A 9,922-nucleotide genomic window follows, 5' to 3' on the forward strand; every position below is an offset into this window, starting at 1 on the left:
AAGCTAGGCAAGTAGGTTTTAAAACAGTAAATAGCAGGGGTAAACAAGTAATTGTTCGATTGATTGATTGGAGGTTTTAAGACAGATATGGAAAGAGTTAGACTTAGGGTTTCTATTCTGACAATCATGATTATAATGATATAGATACTAAGCATGTATGGATATTCTAGAACTCAACAATAAAAATAGTCGATCAACTTTCGTATTTTTAGATTATCTATCGCTGGATCTAGGACCTTAGCTGTCGCTTGTTGGTCCTGAGAAAGTGTCGATCGATTCCAACAATGAGGTGTCGATCGATACACCTTTCAGCCCGTTGATCGATGCAACTAGTGAGTTTTCGATCGATGAAGCTTCCAAGGAGCGTTATGGCACGGATTTGACGTGTTCACTAGGTTTAACTAAATCAGCTTCCGCTTGTTTCTAGCAATCGTAGCCCAAGTTAAACCAATCAGACAGAGAACAAAACTTTCGCTTGCGCCCTACTATCTATAGGCAAGGTCCTAGTTAGCTACTCTAGAACACATGCATTAAGAACAGTTTAATTGATTCATATCCTAACACTTAGCAATTCTATATTTTGGGATAATCCCTCATGAATATATGAACCCTCAATCTAACAAAGAGAACTACTCAGACATTGCTATGCAATTCATAACAATAAGATATAAAAACTCCATAGATAGAATAAAGTAGAAAAACTGGAGTTCTAATCACAAATCTCTGAAGGAGTTCTTGGATCTTCTCTCCAACCCTAAGAGTCTAAGTATTTTTCTATGAAAATTAGAAAGTATAAAAAAACGTGTGTTGCCTAGAATAATGGCAGAGCATACAAATATTAGGTTAAAACTCGTCAGGGGTAATCTGGTAATTCTTGTGGGACTTGTGCTTAAAGTCGGCTGGAATCAAATTTGGCTTCCGTGCACTTCGCTGTCGATCGACAACAAAGAATGTGTGTCGATTGATTATTGCCTTCGCCCATTTATTGCTAGGTTGGTTGATAGTCAGCTACGGGTCTTTATCATTTTATCTCTAAAATACACCAAAATCACTACTTTCCTCCAAATCACTCCAAAACCTGAAAACATACTAAAAAACTCCAAAACAACTAATATGTATTTAAAAACATCTATATACCGTGGATAAAATTGGGTAAAACCCATGGCACATCAAACAGTAGCTCTTTATCGATATGTGTTAGTTTTCTGATGAATGGTGCTCTTCCATCTGCTTATAAATGCAGATTTTGCTTTGAAGTCTCTCTATGATGGTGATGACTTAAGATTGTTTGTTTATTGTTTTTTTCTTGTCCTGGATATTGTTTTTTCTGAATATTATATACCGAAGGAAAAGTATTTCATGGTATATTTTTTTACCGTTAGAATACTAACAATATTCTTACTTTCTAAGATTGTTCCTAATAATTATAACATGTTTAGTGTATAACTTTCCGATTCCTAATATTTAGCTATACCTTAAACGTAAAAGATTGTAATCATTTACTTATCAAAAGAAAATCTAATATATAAATAAAAAGAAATTAAAATATTCCAATACTAATAAAAACAATATTTACAAACACGCTATGCTATACAATAATTAATAATATAATCGATAATTGGAAATGGGAATAACTTGGATACCTTTTCTAAACTTATACATTCAGTTTTTATATTATATGTACTTTCTATACCTTATACATACACTTTGTATATTTTGTAAATACCTTTTCTAAACCTTATACATACACTTTGTATATTCTGCAAATAGAAAATGAAAATAAATTTTGTATACATTTCTTTTTTGATGTTTATAACTTTTTTATATATACTCGTGAGTTATTTTATTTTTGGATATTTTCCATGTTTTAGTAAATTGAGATAATTGATAAACAAATATTTTTTTATGGTATTGATATCTACTTCTCATTAATTATTACTAATAACTAAAATTTTGCAAACCCATGTAAATAATCAATTTTAGAAAATTATATAAATAAAAATGGCTGTTTACACAGGTTATTTCATGCATATTTTTTATATAACTATATGCTTAGGTCTAGGCATAAAATATGTAACCCGAAATCCGAGCTGAACCTGAACCAAAAACCCTATCCGTACCCAGTCTGAAATGTAAAAACACTCGAATGTCCAAATTAGTATGCAATATCAATATTTGAAACATAAAATATGTGCTTCAAATACTCAATTTAATATTTATTTTGATATGATATCTAAATGTAAATATTTAAAATTTAATAAGTACCTTAAATACTCAATACTATATAAATAAGTATATTGTTTTAATGTTTTGCTTTTAAATTTATATTTTATTTCGGGTTATCCGAACCGATCTGACATAACCTGAATCCGAACAATATATGGTTACTTTATGGATTTTAGGATATAATAAAAATTAGAACCGAAACATATGTGTTATATCCGAACCGCTCCGTGCTTACAAATTTACTCGAATGAAATCTAAGTGTGACACAAATTAGAACAGATATCCGAAAAATTCAACCGAACGAAAATGGATACCCGTACCCCTAAACCTTTATATGCCAATATAAATTAAATAAGACAAATATATACACATATATATTATATTTACGTCAGCAATATATATATATATATATATATCAACGACTAATTCAACTGACAGTTAGATTCAATAAATAAAATTGTTTTATAAGCAACGATAAATTTTGTTTATAATAGTTATATTAAATTAATATTTAATACTGATAAATGTAAGAAAAATACATACTACCAAAAACTAGGCATGAAACTTTTATTCGAGATACGGATTCGATTCGAGATTCGATCCGGATCCGATCCGGATCCGATCCGGATCCGATCCGAAAATCCGGATATTCGGATAGTAAAATGTTGGATCTGTCAAAGCCGAATCCGGATCCGGATATCTTAATTTTTTAGGTCGGATATCCGGATCTATAAATTTTATTAATAACTATTTCAAAAATAGTAATATTTATATATAAAAACTAATTTTATTTAATATATTTTTATTTTTATAATAGTATATGTAAATTTTATGTAAATTTAGTAATATTATACATAGAAATGATTAAAAGAATTTATATATTTTTTATTTTTAAATTGTTGTTAGTATTTTATATATATTAATATTATTTTTTATTTATTTTAAGGATCCAATTCTGGATCTGGATATTCGCCGGATATTACAATTTTTAGAAAGATATCCGACATCCAGATATCCGAGAACTCCGGATCCGGTTAATGATAATAAAATTATGGATCCGCCGGATAAGGATCCGGATCCGGATACCTTAAAATTACATGGAAACCTGATCCGTCTCAGGCCAACCAAAAACTATACGAAACATTGATATATATAAAAATAAAAATGAACTGGCCTTAACACATCCAACACGTGCTTCTAGTATTCACAATTTTATGTATTTTAGAGACATTTATTTATGCAAAAAATTGCTAGCTCTATTGCTAATGTGACAATCTTATCTTCTTAGGATATCATTTTTATAATATATTAACAATTAAGCCATTTTTTTTTTTGAAAATAACAATTAAGCCATTTGAGTACTTCATTTTTCAGTAAAACTAATGAAAATTGTAAAAGTTGTATGTGACATTTGCCCCACCGTCCGCCCCTGCTTGGAGCCCAGTCGACGCCAGGATCGGCTATGGATATTGATTATTGGATATGGTTTCACTTCTAAGGCCAAGCATGTCTGAACTTCTGATGATGCTTGATGGGGAAACTGAGTTAAAACATATCAACACAGACTCTGGAGTGTAACTTGTGCTTCAAGTCGTTGGGTCGTCTTCTGGTTATATTGTGTGGATTGCCTCATCCTCTGAATCTGCTTATGATTGTAGAATAAAGCCTCCGATCATCTCTAAAATTGGGGTTCTAGAGCATCGCCAATGGCTAGCTTCATTTTCAATTTCAAAAGTGCACTTTATTCAAAATGAATCAAAAAATGAAGCACATTTTCTCCGATAGTTTTGCTTCATTTATTTCTTGTAAAAGAATATTCCAAGTATATTTCATATCCATTTTATCATTAATTATTAATAACATCTTATATTTTTTTATATTTAGTAATTTTACTCAAGTGTTTTGTTTTAATAATAATCTAACATAATTATTATTTAATATAAATCAAACATTATCATATTAAAATATTATTACATAACATAAATAAACAAACACAGAACACCATATTTTGTAAAAAAACACCTTATATATATATTTTTTCTTTAAATGATTAATAAAAATGTTTAGAAGTAAAATGTGATATTATTTATCTTCCATTATTTTTAAACGAATTAAAGTTCTTAAAGTCAATATTCTCATGTTTTTCAATATAAATATCTAATTAGATGAATAGAATTGTCAAATTTTAAAATTGATTGGATAATATTGACATATATAATTTATTTCGGTAAAAATAGAAACAAATAAAAGTTAAGGACCAATTTATAATTTAGAAAGTTCAGCTTAAAAAATAAAGTAATGAAGCACCATTGAAGCAAAATTTGCTTCAAAATGAAACAAAAAATGAAAAATAAAACACCATTGAAGATGGTCTTAGGCCGTGAAATTAAAGTTCATATCTCTCGTTCCGTACTTGGAAAAGAAATTCATTTATATATAATTCGCTATACTATACAAAAACTACTTCGATGAAATTAATCGAAATCCTCCGAAAAGTCGGTCTAACAAGTCTACTTGACAATTATTGCATTGCGATTACTACTACTCTACTAGGGACATGGTTTTAAATGGTTTCTTTACTGTATAAGAATGAGTGGTTTGTAAATGATTTCTTTGTACTACAGAGACATGACTTTTTTTTTATCAAAAACAAAGACATCACTTTAAATGGTCTCTTTATCGTATATAAGAATGAGTGGTGTGTATTGGTTTCTTTATAGTGAATTATTTCTTTATAGAGTACTAGATAAACATGACTGATGTGATTGTGTCTTTATTATTTGCTTTAACTCTTTGACGTAACCATATTATTCAATCAATTTGGAAAAGTAACAATTCATTTAATTTGGTACTGGTTGGATAAATATCGTATTCACTTCAACGCATATAAGGGACGAAAGATAGATGAAACTGTGCATTCCTTCCATTGTTTATAAAATCGCACGAGGTGTAATAAAAGTAACGCTTTGAAAACTATTTCAAACTATGAATGTAATTTTATTATTAACATATTAAATCTTGAAATTAATTTATTTTTTCGGCACATAAAAGATGTGATCTAATTTTGTAACGTATTTTAGGGTGAATAGATGGATAGTTAGTTACATTTCATGCTTAAGACGAGAAACATAGTTTCCTTCATCGGAGTTCCGACAAGATGTTGGTGTGTGAAAAGAGTACAATTATATATGTTTCGAAGACAAAGAAGAACCTATACCGAAAATTTTACTAATGAGAGATTGACGTGCAGGTTGGTTTGACAAGTTATGTTCAACTATAATTTACAGTCAGATTGACTATTTCTTTTTGTTATTGGTTTATAAAAAAATAAAGATCATCTTTTCAAATGGGTTAATGAAGCTTTACTAGACGAAATTCAGATGATTGATGCATGCACAACAACAAAGATTTGTAGAAGATGTTCAATATCTCAGAGAGAATATATGTAAGACAATACTGAAAGAAGCCACAAAATCTGATAATTTCTAGAATGTTCGTGCATATGAGAAATTAGTTGGATATGTGAGAAGTTCTGTAGCCGAAAATGTTTGTAATAACGGAAATGTTAATCAATTCACAGATACGTATCAGTTTACCGACTACCTAAATATGTATTTGTTATCCATCTATGATAACTTTTAGTCTTACTACACCATTTTTGATATGGATAACAATTATGGCAGCAAACATTTTAACAGATACTTATCAGTTTACCGACTACCTAAATATGTATTTGTTATCCATCTATGATAACTTTTAGTCTTACTACACCATTTTTGATATGGATAACAATTATGGTAGCAAACATTTTATGCTGTTACCTGCTATTATTCATGTTTTAGTGGATCTTCAATTTTATGTCGCCGTTTGGGAGAATTTTTGTTAAATGTTACTATTAGATTATCGCTAACTGATAATACATAGTAAATATTTTATAATAGGTGTCGGTAGTAATTAGATGATACATTATTTGTTAGTTGTTATATTTTTTACTACATGATTTATTAGCCGAAACATTTTTTTCTACCTGATAAATATTTTTATATTAGATGCATTGTTTCTTTATTATATATGTTATTGATTCTTTTCACAAGCTATACATAATTAGGATTCGTTAACAAAATATTTAGTATTGTTTGGTAGTTGTTACATGGTATGTTAGTCTTTTCATTTTTGATACATTGGTATTGAATGTTATGAGTGGAACAACGATAACGCCTGGCGGAACAGAAATTATGGTACCATTCATCTCTAATAACTATACAAAACACATGATGTGGTTTAAAAGTAAAAAAAAAAATAAAAAAAGAAACAGGAAGTGCGTTTTAGAATACGCACGTGAACCACACAAGTAGCAAAGTAGGTGTGGTTTGTTAAGTGGTTGAGTGGTTTAATTTTTTTTTTCTTCTATCAGAAATTTTGTTCGTGTATAAATAGATATGAAAGAGGAAAATTTTGCAGACACAACTTCAAAGCAACGAGCAAAGGTATGTCAATATATCTGGGGTTTTCTTTATTTCAGTTTATTTTTTTATTTAAATTCATTAACAATTTTTTTTCATTTCATTTTTTTTTTGCAGGTGCACCTTGAAATCACATTTGAATTTTGGAAAGGTACACCCATGAATCTTAAACGTATTTCAATTTTTTCACATTTTTAGTTTATAAATATTAATAATTAAGTTTAAAATATATATTTTAATCTTATTTTCATATATGAAACAAAAAACTGCTATTTTAAAAATATAACAATACAATATAAACTACTATATATTTATATATCAAAACTTAATTATTTAAGTTAAATTATTATAGAAAATTTTTAATTGCGTAAAATATATTAATGTTAATTTTCTAGTTGGTGGTTGTTTTCTCAAAGTGTTTTTTAAAACATTTATATTAAGTTCATCAAGTTCTACATCGGAAGCAATTGAATTGCTTACACCACTTCAAGTTTGTGTGTATGAATTTTTTTTTCATTTCAAATTTTTCTTTTTACATTTCATTTTCATTAACTTATAAATATATGCAATATACATAATATAAAATAATATATATGTAAAGATTTATTTATTGAAGTTAAAAATGTACGCACAATTTTAGTTGTGTAGAATATATAATGCAAATTAATGATAATTTTTGTTATTAATTATATTTTTACTGTTTAACAAACCCTAGATTTTTATGTGTTAAGAGAACTATATATGTTTATGAGTTAATTTATCATAAGAAGTATTGTTAAAAACATGATACTGTTTACATAAAAATATTTTTTTATTGTAGATAATGCTTGATAAGTAACCATATTGAAACACATATTTTTTTAAAAAAAATATATATATATATAGATTCTAATACTAATACAATTAGGATAAACAAAATGATTATGTAATTATGATTTAGTTTTTAAAATTTTTACTAATAGTTTTGTATAATAGTGCAGAATGTCGTCTAGTCATCGAGGCAGTGCAAGTTCTTCCAGACAAAGAGGCCGAAATGTTTCTAATGAAACTAGAACAAGAGTAAGTTTTAATTCTAAATATTTTATTAATTTTATATATGCAAAAATATTAGCTAAAACATATATATTATAATTTGTAGAGCACGGACAGATTCAAATGGACATATGAACAAGAGAAAAAACTCATTGAATTGTTTGATCATGCAATCTCTATGAACAAGTATACTCTGAAAGATCCTACGGCTCTTGGCAGAGATTATATCGTTGAACAATTCAATCTTGCATTTAACATGAATATAACTTACAGGTTTTTCAAAAATAAGCTTGACGAATTCAAAAAATCATACAAGATGTGGAAGTTTCTGATGAAATCCACCGGTATTTCGGTTGATCCTGAAACATCAATGATTTACGCATCTCCGGAGTGGTGGGATAATCACGAAGCGGTAATAACCACTAAATATTATATTTACATTATCAACTATTAAGATACATATTACAAAATTAACATAATTATACATATATATTTTTTTGAATAGGGATGTAATAGATAAACAAAATCGTTCAACCGAGAGCCGCCAAAATTTTGGGATATAATGGTACGATGTTTTGCGTTACATGATGTATACTCGCAACCCCAACATTCTGCACGACAAAGAAGACAAGAGATAATGAATGAGAGACGAGGTGATGACTCCACACATGGATACTCAGATTTTGATGGGAATGAGATGCTAGACACTGAAGTTCCAGACACACAAGAAAATGAAGAAGTGTATCGGGTCAACCTAGATGATGATTCACATCCTTCAAATGAATTTACCCATGATGCAGTTGGAATCAATATTGGAAGAGGTGAACAACGTGGGAGACGTGGGAGTAGTTCACACTCTAGTGGCAGACGAGGGGGTAGTTTGCATAGATCAGGTGGAAGCTCATGAACTAATGTTGGAAGTAGTTCACGAGGAAGTCGGCGAAAACAATCATTTGAGACAACAATGCAAGAAACTATTACTGGGTTTAGAGATTTTCAACGACAAAGTCTACAACAACTTCTTCCTGGTGCGTTTGATCAAGATGATTACGATGAATGGAAAAAGGCGGAAGCGTTATTCCTTAATCTACAAGTTACAAAACATACTAAATTTTATTGGAAATATCTTAATACACTTCAAGAGTTAAAATTTTGGCGTAAGTATTTTATTGATATAGCTTCAAGCACTGACGAGGACAAGCTACAATTGCTTGAAGCTATGACTGGTGTTTCACGAAACAACGAAGATATTCCAAAACAGTTGGGTTTGGGACTATCACCTGGGAGTTCATCTTCTGTGGGCAATAATTCTGGCGGTCAAAGCTCACCAGGTTTATGGGGTCCTGGATTTCAACAGTGGGGAACACCACCAAATGCGCAAAAATGGGGCACACCGCCAACTGGACAGCAGTGGAGCGCACCATCAACTGCACAACAATGGGGCACACCACCAACTGCACCACAGTGGGGCACACCACCGAATGCTCAACAATGGGGCACACCACCGAATGCTCAGCATTGGAACACACCGCCGAATGCTCAGCAATGTGGCACACCACCGAATGCTAATCAATGGGGAACACCACTGAATGCTCAACAGTGGGGTACACAATCAAATGTTCAACAGTGGGATACACCAACGAGTGCTCAACAGTGGGGGCGTCAAAGACCTAATCATGGAAATGACAAATCAGCCGGAACGAATCCAACTCATGTTCAATATGGATTTTCGTTGGACGATCATCATGAAGTTTCAGATAGCGCAACAAAAAGAACTTCGCCTGATACCCAACAACCACAATCACCCGGTCTTGGTTTCACAAGTCGTTTTGATTCTGGACAAAATTCACGACAACCCAGAACAGGAGGTCTGTTCAACATATGGGGAAACACACAAGATAATCAAAGTGATGACGAAGATGAAGATTAGTTTGCTATAACATTAAATATGTTTTGTATGTTTATGTTTTCTGTGTCATGTCATTGTAAAATTTAAATTGAAATGTTGCTTATGGTTTTATTTTTGCTTTTAAAATTTTCAGGCGTTTCGTATATGCCAACTGCGGTCACAAGGTGTTCACAATCTAAGCTACGAAGAGAGAGTTGAGTTGTGGAATTTGGAAAATGAACAATTTGAGGAGTTAGTAATTCAACCAAGTTTAAATAATTATGATCAAAATTTCAAAAGAGCGCCGCAACGA

The 9,922-nt window shown here is 30.3% G+C and overlaps 1 pseudogene; it reads left to right on the forward strand.

The window, feature by feature from the left end:
- The first annotated feature begins 6,694 nt into the window (after positions 1-6,694).
- The window catches only part of LOC106305463, a 4,370-nt pseudogene continuing 1,142 nt past the window's right edge, over positions 6,695-9,922 (forward strand).

Source organism: Brassica oleracea, chromosome C7 (genome assembly GCF_000695525.1).
Source record: "Brassica oleracea var. oleracea cultivar TO1000 chromosome C7, BOL, whole genome shotgun sequence".
Lineage (NCBI taxonomy): Eukaryota > Viridiplantae > Streptophyta > Magnoliopsida > Brassicales > Brassicaceae > Brassica > Brassica oleracea.